General features: G+C 49.1%; 1 long non-coding RNA gene across 1 annotated transcript; it reads left to right on the top strand.

Moving 5' to 3' along the window:
* The first annotated feature begins 603 nt into the window (after window positions 1-603).
* On the top strand, window positions 604-14,005 carry LOC136371360 (uncharacterized). Its single transcript, XR_010745330.1, has 5 exons — window positions 604-4,335; window positions 4,782-4,883; window positions 6,899-7,520; window positions 13,041-13,177; window positions 13,781-14,005. It is a non-coding gene; the product is annotated as an uncharacterized lncRNA (long non-coding RNA).
* Window positions 14,006-15,865: the final 1,860 nt, after the last annotated feature.

Here is a 15,865-nt window from a genome sequence, read left to right as displayed (position 1 = left end):
AAAGGGGTTCAGCCCCCACCACCCCGCAGGGCAGTTACGAGAGAGTTTATCCCTCACTCCTCCCTGCCCCATCTGCACAGGAAGAGGGGGTGAGGGTCGGTCTGAGGGTGCCAGCGGGCTCGAGGGGCATCGGGCACGGGGAGGGGGCTGCGCCCTGCCCCCTCCCCTTCCCGGCCTGGGACTCTTTCGCTCCCGCCCCCCCTCGCTCCTAAGCGGGAGTTTCCAGGAAGCGCTGAGGAGAGCCGCAGCACCGCACAGCCTCTCGCTCAAGCGCGCTCCTTCCGCCAAAGCCGTGGCAGGAACGCCAAGTAGTCCCAACCGCCTCCTCTCCCTCACTCGGCAAAAGGCTCCGTCCCGCCGCCCCTTAGCCGGGACCCCGTTACAGGAACGGGGTGGGAGAAGCGTTTCCTTTCCCGCATCCTCCCCGCAGCCTCGGGCGGGATAATCGGGATGAAGCGATGGGGGTGGGGGAGGTGAAAAAGGCCCAGCGCCGGCTGCGGCGGAGGGATCCGGAGGCGCGGAGGAGTGAGGAGGCGCGGGGAGCGGGGGGTGAGCGGGAAAACGCGGCGCGGAGCCGGGAACAGCGCCCCCCTCCCCTGCGGCGGGGGCGGGAACAGCCGCCGCGGTGTGAGGCGGGGGCGCCGTCAGGGGGTCGCCGAGGGGGGACGGGACCCCCGCGCCAAAGTTTGGGGAAACTTTCCTCCGGTTCGGGGCCGGCGCCGCGCCTCGCTGCGGGCAGGGAGCGCCCTCAGAGCGGCTGCCGGTGCCCCCCCTTCCTCCTGCCGGCGCACCTGGGCTCGCCCTCCCTCGCTCGGTCCCCGCCCGCGGCCGCGGAGCCGCGCTCGCTGCGCCCCACAGATAAGGCCGGGGCTCGGCGCACCCCGCGGGGCACCGCGGCCTCGCCGTGCGGGATAAGCGGGGCCGCCACACTGAGGGAAGTTTGCCCCGCTTCGCCCTCCCCACGCCTCGCCCGCGGTGTCGGGACTTGGCCCGGGACCCCACAAAAGGCAGCACACGCCGCCGGGAGCCCTGAGGGGAGCCGCGGTGCCCCCCCGGCCCTGCCCTGCTCCCGGTGACACTCGTGTCCTCCTATTAACCCTGTGGAGAGGGGACAAAAGCTAAACTATGATCCTGCGCTGCTTCCCCCCTCCCTCCCCATCCCGCTGCCGGCTCCATGAGCTTCACATCCTCCTGCTAAGGCTGAAAGGAAGGAGAACAAGAGCCGCTGATGGTTGTAAGGCCTCGCTCGGCTCTCCCCACCCCCTCCTGCACCATCCCCCACTGCAGCTCCCATGGACTCCTATCCCTCCCATTAACGCTGCAAGGGGAGGACAGGAGCTCTGATGGGTTTTTCTCAGGCTTTACTCTGTTTTCTCCCCCCACACACCGACCAGCAGCAGCTCCACAGCCCTGCAGAAGTGCGGACCCAGCTCTGCTGCCACATCCGTGAATGCCCCTTCCCTCTGAGCTCCAAGGAAAAAGGGAAAAAAACCACCCCGATTCCCCTCGTTTTGCTTATTCATTACGAGCGGTTGGCAGTGTGCTGTTAAAAACGTGCGATCTCTTGTTTCAGAAGCATCTGTGCTTTAAGAATAAGGTTTTGTCTTCTTGAATGTGGCTCTTCATAATAATCTCTTGAAGTGCTCCATTTTTGTCCTTAAAGTTCTATTTTATTGCCTCTTCTGGATCAGCGAAGGTCGTTTTAACCCTTTAGAGATGAAAATCAGCAGCCACTTTAGGAAAACGTTGCCCTTCTCTTTTATTAATTCATGGTTACAATAATATTTTACTGAGAATTTTTTCCCCAGCCCAGTCCTGCTGCATGCTGAAGGAAGTGTGTGCTTCAGCACTGATTAAAGTCATGTATGAGTTAATGAGAAGCTTGCAGAGTATGTGAAGCAAGAGAAAATCTTTAACCAGCTCTGCTGTTCCTTCTACATACCATAAACTTGCACGCTGTAACCAGAAGGTGGATTGAATATGTGTGAAATGCTGCAGTAGGAGAGTCTTGAATCGCATCACAGGTGGATGCTCACTCAATTAATATGTTATCATTTCAGAATACCTTCAAGTTAGGTGGGTTTGGTTTTGTTGTTGTTGTTTTTTTAAAGTATTTTGAGACTTCCCATTTCCACATGCATAGAAACGGATGAAAGATGCTGTAAGCTTACAAAGTACTGTTTAGTGGATGGATTTTTTTAATTTTGAACAGTCTGTGTTCCCCTGTTCTCACTGCTTCCCAGGTTAATGGATTGATAACACAGGAGGGACTCTGAGGTGCTGCAGGAGCCAGCAGTGGTGTCAACATTCCAGTTGTGGGACTTCTAATTTAAGAAATGTATTGTCATAAGGAATAAGATCAAGGCTGAATCCTGCTTGCATTTAGGTCCAAATACAAAATACGCTTTGGAAGGAGTCCCCGGGGAGCACTGAGAGTAATTAAGTAAAAATAAAACCTTTCACTTCAGCCCCCCCCTTCCCCTTTTAACATGGAGGAGTCAGTGCAATGCTGGTTTCATTCCACCATTTTCATTATGTGTCCTGATATTTCTTAATTTCGTATTGCAGCTGAAATACTCGGGTGACTTATAATTTCAGTGATTTGGGGGTATTTCTAGACCATCCTTTTAAAGAAGTCATCTCGCTGTGTCCCGGAAGGAGCCATTGAGCAGTCGTTCTCATAAACAGCACTGAACTTCTTACAGCCTTGCCTTTCCAAACACCTTCCTTTTCCCCCTGTAATTTCCATCCTTAACTGTTGAATTCCCTTTTCTTTACATTAAGTAAATATTTATTAGTACCACTTGGATTTTTTTTTTCATCTTTTTAGAAGAACAGAGCCTTGTCACTGAGACAATCCTTTCGTATTGAGGAGGTGACATAAAAAACGAGTGAAGGAGAGTTGTCTTGTGCTGGGAAATGCCATTTTTGGAAAACAATACTATAGGAAATGGAAATGAAAAATATATTTTATGCTGGTGGGAACTTGTAAGGAGGCTAAGAGAAGATTTGGTGTCTCAGAAAAGCAATGATTACAAGGGGAAAAGCGGGACTTTATCATCCATTTGTAGAAGTTCTTGGGGGCTGAATGTCCTTTTGGCGAGCTGAAATTTGGCTCAGGTCTGTTTATGAACATCTGTTGAATGGAATTTTAAAAAGGCACAGATTATATAATCTTAGTTTGCTGCTTAAGATGATAAAATAAAGCAAAATCAATGTATCTGCAAGTACAGTATTTCAGGGTTTGTTTTGTTAATGATGAGCTGCATGAATGTTCAGTAGCCTCTACTGCAGATTATTGGCCTTTCTATGTGTTCCCATACATTTTTTCTATTTAACACACGAAATTTTGGCTCTGCCCATTTGTGTAGCTGTCTAATTCCATTTCAGCACTCCTAGGAAGCGTTCAGGTTTTTGCAGGGTGGTTGTTTTGTGCCAGGAGGCTGGTGTATTTTGGTGTCTGTGGCATTTGTTGCAGCGCTGTGTTGGGAGGGGGATGCTGAGAGCTGTTGGGTATTCCCAGAACTGCGGCCGTTTGCTTCAGTTCACATCCTGCCCACCTGTCCTCTGCCTGGGCTGTAAATGCAACCACTCCGTGTCCCCTGGCTCAGGGTAGCACCACTTCAGCTTCTATTCCTGCAGCATTTGTGACCTCCTCTTATTCAGGGAGGACTTCACTGTAATTTTCCCTCCTATTATTTTGCCTCTTTTCACAGCCTGATGTTTTTTTGCTGTTGTTTTCTATTCCAAGCGAGGATGCTGTGAGTGCTTCAGCTCAAAATTTAGGTCATCTCCAATAGAGGAAGGGAGACCTAAAAAGTAAAAATAAGATTTCAATGTGCCTTTAAAAGTGACAACTCTTGAGGAAAAAATGTACGAGTTCACCTGTGTTTTGTGGCAGGACAGAAATAGAAGGGGCCTTTCCTGATTGCAGAATGAAAGCTCAGTCTCTCTGTGAGTGTGGTTTCTTTTCCATGTGCTTTCCTGGTCTTTCGTTTTCACACCTGATTTGACCTTTAATCACTCAAATTATTCATAGACTTGCCCTGGAAAAAGAAGAGTGTGACCTCTTCCCATCTGGAGTAGACGGATTCACCACCAACAATTGTAAATGGATGACTTAATATTGGGGTTTACACTTAGCATTTTTAATTCTGCAGTTTCATTGCCTTTCAGGAGTTCTGCATGTGCTCTTCTCCGAGCTGGTAAGTTGGAGCTGTACCACAGAGATTTATTTCTTGCCGTTTATCTCTTAGCACTGGGCTCCTGCCTCCAAAGAGCTGAAGATCCCCTGAGCTGCTGAGTTGCCAAAGCACCTTGCCCAGGACCAGGCCTGTGAGTTATTTTTTTTGTCTGTAATTATATCCAATGCCTTCCATGACAATTTATGGAATCAACAGCCACGAAAGCACTGCCCGTTGGAGGTTATGTGATTACAGTTTAGCTGTCCCTCAGCCTGAGGGTGCCTGAGGGGACAAAGAGCCAACTGCTTCTCAGTTCTTGTGGGTGGCTGGAATCAGCCACTGGAATTGATAAATATCTGTTGCTCCTTCTTTCTTGTTACTTTAGTGGCTTAATTTAAATTATTAAGGAACTTGTGAATCTGTTTTGTTTGGTTTCTGCTCTTCCTAGCAGCTCTCTGCAGTTTTATATGTATTAAAAGTGCTAAGCTTCCTCTGGCCTAGATGTACAATAAATACCTCAGTCAATGCAGTTAAGTCCAGTTTCCTCTATTCACTCAGAAGAGATTTGTTCCTTATCTGAATTGTTCCTCCATTCAGAAGGAGAGAAGCCTTGCACAGCCAGAGCTCACTTCATAAATCACCCAGACAAATGGAGCTTGGGGCAGAAGAAGATACAAAATGGAAATAGTTGTGATTTAGGTTTGTGGAGTTCTGCTGTGGGAATGTGCTTACCAGCTATTTGAAATACAAGTGTTTAGAATGGTCACCATTTTCCAGCTATTCCTTCAGCTGAATTTGCAGTTATCAGCTGGGCCCTGCTCCTCAAGGGTGTCTCCCTTCACCCTTAAACATCCTGTAGTATTTGGTGGCTTCTTTTGGATAGTATTGGTCTGGTATGGATATTTTTTTTTTTTAATCAGAAGGTTAGACAGAGTTGCTTGGTCTTCACCAGGCTCTGCTCTGATCCACAGACACAGCACAATCCACTCACTAATTTCTTTGGCTCTGTTGTGGCCGAGGTGGCTCCAGCTGCAATCAGTGCAGCCACAGCAACTCAGACACCTGGAGTGCAGGTTCTGGACCAAAAAATGGTAACACACAGGTTACAGCCCCTCCCAACCACTCAGTCACCCTGTTTCTGCTGCTCACAACTCTTCTGATGGCACCAAGCTTCTCTTTGCTTGGTCCCCTGCCTGACTTAAAGAATCCATCTCATTTGTGTTCAATATAAGGCCATTTCCTACTATTAGCCCCTTTATAATATCATCATTGCTTACAATTCTGAAGAGTTGGTATCTTTTTGATTCCAAGAGTGTTCGATAAATACATTTGTTGGCACCTGTCCTGGTTTCCCTCCACTCCTCCCGTATTCACTCGCAGGGCCCTTCACAACAATCTCACTTCCCTCAGTGACGAGGGGTCCCTCTACCAGATTAGAGCTTCCTGTTGGTGTTGTGTCATTTGTGAGCGAGGAAAGGCTGGTACCTTTGAGCTCAGTGCTTGCATCATCTCCTCAGCTCTCCCTGGGGTCCTGCAGGCGCTTTCAGTTCTGCCTCGTGTCTTTGATTTGGTGAGGTTCCCTGCTATTTACATTTCTTCACATTTATCCTCTTCATACCATCTGCTACCTTATGTTTTGCTCATCTCTGAAATGTAGTGACCATATTTCATGAAATGTTGTTCTACATGATTTTCTTCAGATTTAATTAAAAGGTTCTGAAAGAACAAAGCAAATTAGAATTCTCCCGTTTCGTGCAGACACTTTAAGTGAATGAGGAGCAACTCAATAAAGACCTTCAAATGCCTTGAATGAATTTGTAACCAAAATTCTATGCGGTGTTTATCCAAAGGGTCTATTATTGAATTAATTAGGAGAGTTTTTATTACTGACAAAAGTTAAGGTTGTTATTAAAGAATGGCATCTTCTCTAGAAACTTTCTTTGGAATTCAGCAGTTCTCCTGAGTAGTATTTACTTTGGAGTGAGTGTGTGGCTGTGCCTTGTTAGATAAAAGCTGCAGCACTAAAACTGTTTTACTGAACTTAGCTCCTGACCTGCCTTCTGAGGCCACAGCTACAAAGGGAAGAGACATCAATCTAGTTTGTTTGATCTAATTACAGCTGTTTAACCATCCTGAGCACAAGTGCACTCACCCCACTTTGTTATGCTGATTTCAGGTATTTTCACTGTTAATCGGTGCACAGTGCTTGGTTCTTTCTTTTATTAATTTACCTCTCAAGATATTCTGGGCAGTTATCCCACAGAGAGGTGTTCTGCTACTCAGCTGTATGTTATTTTTCACAGTGTGTTGACAGGGAATTCTCAGGAATTTGGGGATTCTATGAGTCAACCTGACAAAAGACGACTCCTTTTCTCCTGACATCCATTGTTTTTTGTTTGGTTTTTTTTTTTTTTTTTTCCCTGTGCAACTTCTTTTCTGAAAGGCTGCAAGGTTCACAAAGAAGAAAGTGGTAAATCCATCAAACATCCCTTGGCATGCAGAAGCCCATTGCCACCTGTGGAAGAGCACATTTCTGATTATTTCTAACTGAAAACTCTGGGGTTTATGTCAAGAATATTGTCATGGGATCTTCTTTTAATGTATATATATGACCTTTTGTGCTTGGCTTAGGAAGTTACCTGGAGTTTTTCTCGTGTACAGTCCCGAGGGTTGTGGAGCTTCTAGGAATAAACGTGGTCTGTCTCCTGTTCCAGTGCCCATGAACTTTGGATTGCTGACCTATCCTCCAATAAAGCGGACTATTGGTATTTTGTCCCCTCTCAATTCTACCATGAGTTCTCTCCTTTTAATTTTCTCTTTTTCTTTCTTCCAATTAATTAAGCAAATCCAGCATTCCAGTTTGTTCTGGAGGGTTAGATTTCCTCAGCCTCCCAGCATTCTTTGTGCTCTTTCCAGTTGCTTTGCATCTGCTTTTATTTTCTAATGTGGAACCTGAAAAAGGACAGAATATTCCAGCTGAGAATATTCCAGCCAAAATTAAATCTGGAAGGCGTTTGAAGAAAACACCAACAAATAAGTTCTGGGGTTCTCATTTGGCCCAAAACATTGATGATGTGGAGATTCAATTCAGGGCTGTGAGGTGTCCTCTGGTGAGAACACTGAGAAAACAAAGAGGTAAAGAAAAAAGGGGAAAACCCGAACTGAAGATGCTTTTTGGCTCCATGCTTGTGTGTGTTATTGTTTGTAGGAAGGGGAAGAGGTGGCAGATCCAAGGAAGCTCCAACAGTGGGACGGAAAACATCTCCAGTGGGCAGGCACCTAGGACAGAAGATCCCAGGAGGGCAGCGCTGGTTTGTTGCCATTTTGCTGGAGCAGGTACATTTTGTGTGGAGAGGGGAAGAGATGTGAGATGAAAGAAACGGGTGATATGTGTTCCTGGTGGCTCATTATGATGGGAGCAGAAAGGCTTCAGGAAAACCAGACCTGTGGTGTGAGCCTTTATGGTCTTGTGGGAGCTGCAGTCCTCTGGGATTTTGGAAGCTGTTCCCGTGGGGATCTCTGTCTTTAAAGAGGCCCCTGCAGAGCAGAGGAGGTGACAGTGACAGTGTGTGCAGGCTCGGCCACACAAGGCTCAGTGCTGAGTCCTCCAAGCACTGTCTGACACCGAGAATGTGCTGAGCTGTGTGTGCTCCAGGCCCACATTCATTCCCCTCTGTGCCGTGCTTCTTCACGCTCCTGTGACCCGGGTGAATTTACCAGGGAGCTGAGCAGGGTGTTCAGTTCTCCTGTCTGCAGTTCTCACACTTTTGCTCACCCTAGTGCAGTTCTTTGCACCACGATGCAAACTCTAATTATAAGTCAAATCATACAACATGCCTTCTGAAACTCTTGTCTCATTCAGAGTTTTCTTTTATCCTGGTTATTTGATGTTTGCTTCCATATTTTATTTATTGCACATAATTCAAGTGCTGCAGTAAATACAGAATTACTAATTGTAATGGATTTTTGTTACACTTATCACTACAGTGTCTTAATACTTTTTAACCACCATAAATGCATCTTCACAATATTGCAGAGATTTTATTCTCATTTCACTGATTAAAAGTGGGGAAAATAATGACAAAACAGTTGAAGTTCTCCACTGGGTCTGTGATCCCCTGAGGAAAGAGGGATTCTTTAAAATCTGTTTTTTCTAATAATAATCCTACCCTAGCAATCATTTTAATTGTACTCAGGCCTTTAGATATGTGTTTGTTGCCAACACAACCCTCGAGTTCAAACACTGTCTTGGAGCCGTAGTCTGTGTATACAAACTCACCTGATCACCCCTCTCTTTGTTGGAGTTTGCTGAAAGGAAGCTTCACTCTTCTCTCCTGACAGATTCCTTGCTCTTGTAACCAGCTCAGGGAGCTTTTCTGTGATTATTCCAGTCTCCATGTGTCATTCTTGAACAGAAACTGTACCCAAAATTCTGTAAGAGAGCTGTTGCCATAACATCTGGATGTGCCTTACCTGGTCTTTAGATCCCATTTGTCATCTTCCTTTCTGTGACTAAATAACACTTCTGGGTCTTCATCCTTCCCTGAAACTGTGGTGAATTCCCAGTTTACAGGAGTTTTGGCTGTCAGTCCCCGTGTGAACAGCCTTGTGATTTGCATTAATCTTATTATTGCATTCCACCAGCCCATTCCTCAGGATTCCTGTGTTGTTCCAGAACCTCATCCAGTTCTTCATTTAGGATATTCCAGTCTCCTGCACTGAAGCCTTTGGATGTTGTCAGTAACCACCTGTATTTACACTCTTTTTCAGTTCCTTGTGCTCGTGTCACTTAAAGCCCATCAATAACACCAGTTCTGAGGCCAAAGCTGCAGGAGCTTTCAAAGCACTCACTCTCTGGCCCAAAACTTCCCATTTCAGCACAATCCAGCACTGGATTTTTAGTCATTTTTTTACCCAGAAAACTTCTCTTGCACTGACCTTCATATTTTCCAGTTTAACTGGTATTTTTATGTGATGCACCAGACAAAACACTTCATTGATTTGGGGATGGGTGAGGGTGTCTTCCTCTACCCAGAGAAATTTGCTGCACTCTCAAAGACATCAGCTTTGTCTGGCATGATTGCAGCCTTTCTTGTATTTCATCTCTTTACTTTCCTCTACATCTTTTTCCCCTCCTGAGGAAAAATAATTTAACTTTCGCATCTCACTGTGGTCAGGATAATTAGTCCCTCATTTTCTGGACATTGCTTTCACTATCTTTGCCTTGATTTTGAGGTGGGGTTTGCCCTTTCTCCCCATAATAGGATGTCAAATTTAGATTATTTTTATACCTCTAGAAGTGGTGGAAATCAATCCACTCATTTGCATCACAACTCAGCTGCAATGCTTCATGTTTTGGTTGGGTTTTGTTTGTTGGTGGGTGTTTTGGTTTGGGTTTTTAAAGGAAGTTGCTATGCTGTGGCTATTAAACAGGTTTTAAAAAATTAATTTTGAAGTATTTGCAAAGTTTTTTAAAGCATAATGATAATGAGCAGTTTCTGGAGCAGTGGCAGCTGGAGCCAGGGCTCCGTTATCCTGTGGGATGCTGATAAGTGCCAGGGGCTGGTTGCAGCCCGTGGCTCATCACTGCCCTGCACAAGTTCTGCTCCTCGTGCTGCCTCAGCATTATTTACTGCTCTCGGGCCCGTGTTTAAGCAGAACATGAAGCTGGGCTCGCTGCACACGTGTATGAGGCACAGGATCCTCTCTAAGAACAGACCAGGTGGGTGAAACAACAGGAAGGCAGCGATTGCAGAGGGTCGGGATTGCTGCAGTGCCCTGACTGCCTGAACCCGGCACAGGAACACCCCAGGTCAGTAACTATGTTTCCTGAAGCCGGGAAAAGTAATATTTTAAATTACTTTGTTTCCTAATACCATCAGTTGTACCTTTTTCTGACAGCCCTAAGGACTATGACTCTCTGTGTTCACCTTTCACTCAGGATCTAGTTCTAAAGCTTGGGATGCAAGCAACAACCATTACATGTTTGGATGTGGAGTGGGGTTTTTTTCTTTTTTGTTTTGCCAGATATACTCAGTACTTTTATAAATATTTGAAAATTATGTCTCTTTTACGATTCTTCAGTTTGTCTGGAGCTCAGTTTTACAGAGGAAGCTCTGGCCAGTGCCTTTGTTTTAGTGAACATGTGTGTGATATCCCAGCCCCTACCAGCAGTGCTGCTGCTGAGGTGTGATCACGGGCCTTTCTCAAGGCAGAGATAACTGATAGATAAAAATGACCTCATTTCACAGTCCCACAGCTGAACTCTGAAAGTTCCAGCAAAGCTGGTCAGAATGTGTTTGAATTTTTGTTTGTGAGAAAATGTCACTGTGGGCCCTACCTGTGCTGCTCAGAAGGTGTTTGGGCTCGGTGGGGTGGAGGCCTGGAGCAGAAAATCAGTCCCAGCCCCACACAGAGACCCTGAATATGTGGGAAGTGCCAACACTCCCGGGGGGGCTGATTACAGAATTCAGATTGGAATTACGTGTTTATGTGAGACTGCTGAAAGGTAGATAAGGACAATTTCTGTTTGACCCTTTCTTGGCCAATGTTTGCAAGCTGCTCAACGCCGTGTTTATGTGGAATATTTGGCTTGTTTTGGGTCATTCATTTTTTCAGCCGTTATTTGTGCCTGCTTTTGTACAGCTGGAATGAAGGGACGTTACTAAGTGTTCTCCCCATAGCATGAATATTTAATAGTTTGTGTATTCCTTCTCTGTGTCATGTGTGTGCCTATATAATACCAACAAAATCTCTTGAAGTCAGTTTTTGGAGGAGATTTTCAAAGCACATCATGGAACTGAGTCACAGTGCTGAGTAAACCACTATTGTAGAATCTCACCTAAAATCTGAATTTGCCAAACGGTGGTGTTTTACAATTAAGCACAGATTCTGCTAACTTCCCCGTGAGATTTTATTCCAGTCTGATCCAATTTCCCAGTACGGACAAACTGGTGTCTTTTAGAAATAAAGGAGAAATGCTTGGCCTATTGAAAAGAGGATTTCTTTGTTTCTCAGATGTGCAGATACTCATGTTCTGGAGCTCAGAGCTGCTCTCAGTGTGCTGGGCGGATCTCGCAAAGTGCTGAGTGCTCGGCTAACTTTAAGGGAGTAGATCCTTAAAATCACCGGGGCTGCTGATGTTTAAAATTACGCGGAGACTTAAGTACTCTGATGGCCCCCGGCCAGTGGCTTTCACATCTCCTAGGACCGAGCCCTGAGGAGACGCAGTGATCAGCTGCAGCTCAATTTCCTTCTCCCGTTTTAAATACAAGGTTTAAAGCCCAAATTCTGACAGCTGTTTAATTAAAGATACCCGTTTTAACTGTGAGGAATGTGATATGCAGCGGCGCTACGCCTGCTTTCTTTCTTTCTGCCTCTCCTGGCATCCCAGCTCACTCCTCTCAGCGTTAGTGCAGGGCTTGCAGTTTTCACTGCTGCTCCGTTCCTGCTTTATCCTCTTCCATCTTTTCCATCTGCTTTATTCTGTTTGGAAAATGGCAATGTAGAATGTGTTTGGTGTAACCTTAATCCTGACCAGCATCTGGGCTCCGTTTGAAAAAAAAAAAAAAAAAAAAGCATCTACTGCAAGGAAGGTTTCTGTATATGTTTCCCCACTTTACTAAAACAAAGTTGGGGGGCAGATGGGGGGCAGAACCCAAAATAACCATTGCAAAAATATTTTTATTTTAATTGACCTGTTAATTACTATGCGGGTTTTAATGTGTTTTCCTGCCTACATGGGCGAACTGTGGGGTTTGTGCTCTCACCTCTGCCCCGGTGGGGGTCGAGTCAGAGGTAAACCGGATTTGGACCATTTTGGGAAAGGACAGAAAGGGGGGAGGGGAGTGGTTATTTAAATCGGCTTTTAACAGCCTCGCCGCTAATTGCTCCCAATATGTAAAAGTTAACGCTACCATAAAACACGGGATGCGCTGAAATTCCTGCCCGATGCTTCCTGACGTTTCCCTGTTAAACTTTCCCAGGTCCGCAGAGGTCCCGGCGCGGGGCGGCTCCCGGGGACCCGCCGGGCACGGGGCAGGACCGGGATCACGGGGCAGGGCGGGGATCACCAGGCAGGACGGGCATCACCGGGCAGGACGGGCACCGGGCAGGGCGGGGATCACCGGGCAGGGCGGGCACCGGGCAGGGCGGGCATCACCGGGCAGGACCGGGATCACGGGGCAGGGCGGGGATCACCGGGCAGGACGGGCATCACCGGGCAGGGCGGGGATCACCGGGCAGGATGGGCACCGGGCAGGGCGGGGATCACCGGGCAGGGCGGGGATCACCGGGCAGGATGGGCACCGGGCAGGGCGGGGATCACCGGGCAGGACCGGGATCACCGGGCAGGACGGGCACGGGGCAGGGCGGGGATCACCGGGCAGGATGGGCACCGGGCAGGACCGGGATCACGGGGCAGGACCGGGATCACGGGGCAGGACCGGGATCACCGGGCAGGGCGGGGATCACCGGGCAGGATGGGCACCGGGCAGGGCGGGGATCACCGGGCAGGGCGGGCACCGGGCAGGACCGGGATCACCGGGACCGGGGGGCACCGGGACAGGGCACGGCTCGGGCACCGAGTCCCCGCGGAGCTCAGGGCGCTCCCACACGGAGCCAGCTCCGCTGGGGACTGGGACCGCTCCCACCCGGCCAGGACGGCGCTTCCCGGGGAGACCAGCCCCGAGCCCCCTTTTCCATTCCTGCTGCTGCTGGATTTTCCCGAGCCGCATCTGCTCGGCGCTGCCAGCCCGGGGCTCTTGAACTTCAGTCCCCGGCAGCCACAGAGGTCGCTTCTGAGCTCCACGCGGAGCCTTTTTTCCATGAGTTATTTATTTATTTTCCCCAACTCAGGCTCTCCCTCCCTCATGGCCGGAGTGGAAAAGCACGTTTAAATCCCGAACTCGGCTTTCCCACGTGGTGTCTCTCTGTCACAGCCACGCCGCGCTCTCACAGGGCACCGAGCTTCTGCCCGGCCGGGAGGGCACAAGGTGATGAACATTTTTAATCAGACGGTATTTTCGGGACCCCTCACTAAACCCCAAACTTGTGCTGAAAAATTCGCTCTCCTCGAGATCAGGCTCTTGCTTTTTAATTCCAGCTGGACCGAGCGTACAAATAATGAGGGGATTAAAGTTCTGCTCCCCCTTCCTGGGTGTGTGCTAAAGGGATGGATGTTTGTCAGCGATTCGGGGGTTAGTTCAGACAAGTTTATTCCACATTCAGGGTCTGCACACACGCCAGGAGCACGCGTGGTTCGGGGTGAAGGATTAGCTGCGTGTGCAGGGGGACAAAACCAGTTGTGGATATGGATATGGGATGAACTGCATGTGTGTCTAAGCATTAAATCGAGGGGGGGCTGGGTTTTAGGTGACTTTTCACCCCATTCCGAGATCATGGTCACCATGCACCGTGTTTCAACACTCACAGGGAGGAAGGGACGCAGAGGGGAGGCAGGGCAGAACCCCACATTGCGTCTGGGCTTCAGACCGCGCTGCAGCCTCCAAGGGCGGCTGTCCTCAGCCTTGAATTATTCAGTTTAAACAGGCCTAGAGCACGCCACATTTTTCAGGCCTTTTCCCTGGTGTCTCTAGGAGGCAGCCTTCATCGAGCGAGGAGAGCAAATCTTGGCAAAAGGAGCACCGAAGGATGTGAACCCCTTGGAAAATTCCACTTCCTGCCCAGCGCTGCGTGTCCTTGGGTCTCTCACTCATTCCCATGCACTTAACGAGGGATTTCTGCCTCGGGCTACCACAGCAACTTTCTAAATAAATGCCGCGCACACCCGAGCGCCGCGCTCTGCAGTTAATCTCAGCCCAGCACCGGCTCTTTCTCCTCTCTTCCTACTTCCCTCCATTTTATTTCTCCGCTGGTTTTTCTCTCCAGCAGGCTCCAACTCTCTCTCCCGCTGAACTTGCCGGGAACAAAAGGCTCCGTTCCCGATCCAGCCCGCAGTTGCCGTGAGAAACTTCCTCGCCAGCGCTGTCTGTCGCTCCGCGCTCCCTCCCTCGCTCCCTCCCTGTCTCGGGAAAATGGCAGTGCAAGAGCTTGATGAAAAGGGGGGAAAAACCCTTCTTTCTCAGCTCCCGCCTCTCCCGCAGCACTCCCCGTCCCCAGTCGTGACGCCTGAACTCAAAGTTCTCTAAAAATACACTTTAGGAGGGTAGGTTTTCACGCGAGGGGATGTGTTTTTTACAGCCCACTGCAAAGGGGCGCCGAGGTGGGGGAAAGGCCGAGGGACAGCTTTTTCCAGACAGGAGAACCTGCTGCTGACCCCTCCCGCACGGCTTCGCCAGGTCCCAAGGATTTGGAACACAATAAGTTTCCCTTCAGTGGGAAAATCCAGGCCCAGAGTTCAGATCTTTCTCTCTTTCCGCAGGTTTAAAAGCCTTTTTTTTCCCCCTTTTTTAACTCTTCACAGTGGGGTTCGCAGCAGAACGCGGTCGCTCTGCCAACCCACCCGAGAGCTCCCAAATCTGGTGGGATTCAGGGAAAACAGACGGTTGGCTCCGGATCCAGTGCAGGGGTTTTTGCAAACTCCGGTCCGTGTTTTGATTTTCTTTTTTGCCCTTTTTTTTTTTTTTTTTTTTTTTTTTTTAAGCAGATTTACTCTTCCTTCCCCGAGCGCACCGGAGCGCTGCTGGCTGAGGGCGGCCGGGCTGCACCCCCGGGTGTCGAATCAAGGGGGTTCCCCTTTCCCCGCACTTCATCCTTGTTTTCCTCCCCTTCCCAATATCCCCCATTTTCCCTGGAATTACTAAATTCCACCCCCACCCTTACTTCCACTGCAGGGTGAGCGCTGTTCTCCTCGCTCAGCCCCGACCCCGCACACGTGTGCCCCCAAACCCTGCGCTGTGCCGTTTATCCCCCGTGGGGTGGCCGGGCTGCGGGACACGCGTGGCACCGGCCCCGGGGGCTGCGCTCCCGCGTCCCTTCCCCTCCGCGAACTCCGCTTCGCTTTTTCCTCCTCCTCGCCAGCGCTGCTAAAATAATGCATTTCCTCGAGTCAGGCCGAGTCCACTTTCCTGCCTTAAAATGCATCCAAAGTTTCGCAGCTCGCTGTCAGATGTCACCAGCGGGCTCTCGCGGGGCGGCCGAGCCGGGGCTCGCTCCCTGCCCGGGGGAACCCGGCGTGGGAAGCTGCAAAACCCCTGGAAAATCCACGCCTGCCTCTGCCGAGCTGCTGCATTCAGCGAAGGGACAGTTACAATGGCACTCGCAGCGCAGAGCCATTGTGTCTCCCCAGAAAGCGAGATTATACGATATTTTAGCATTATGTTGAAGTGGATAAGTGAGCCTTGTCTCACACGATGCCCAGCAAACAAACAATTCAAATAATATCAGTCGTAGTGGTGATGGAGCCACAAGGAGAGTGCTTAACCCAGACACAACAGCAGCTCAAACACTGCAAGGAATAGGCTGGGCGAACATAAACACTGACAGGAAATGTGATTTTCTTTAGGAAAAACCCTATAAGAGAAGCCATATACAGCAAATAACCCTCCCGGCTCCATCCCGTCTTTTGCAGGGCGCCCCATGGATTATAATAGACGGGTCTCTTGTTCTCGGGTGCAGCGTGCACATCCCCGCTCGCCGTGCCCCTCGGTGCAGGGGAAGAGCATCCTTCCCCACACCGCTCCGGCCATTCCTGCCCGCCCAGACTTTAGCACGGGAGCTGC

This window comes from Sylvia atricapilla, chromosome 24 (genome assembly GCF_009819655.1).
Source record: "Sylvia atricapilla isolate bSylAtr1 chromosome 24, bSylAtr1.pri, whole genome shotgun sequence".
NCBI lineage: Eukaryota > Metazoa > Chordata > Aves > Passeriformes > Sylviidae > Sylvia > Sylvia atricapilla.
The sequence above is the reverse complement of the archived record's forward strand: the minus strand, read 5'-3'. Positions and strand labels throughout refer to the sequence as shown.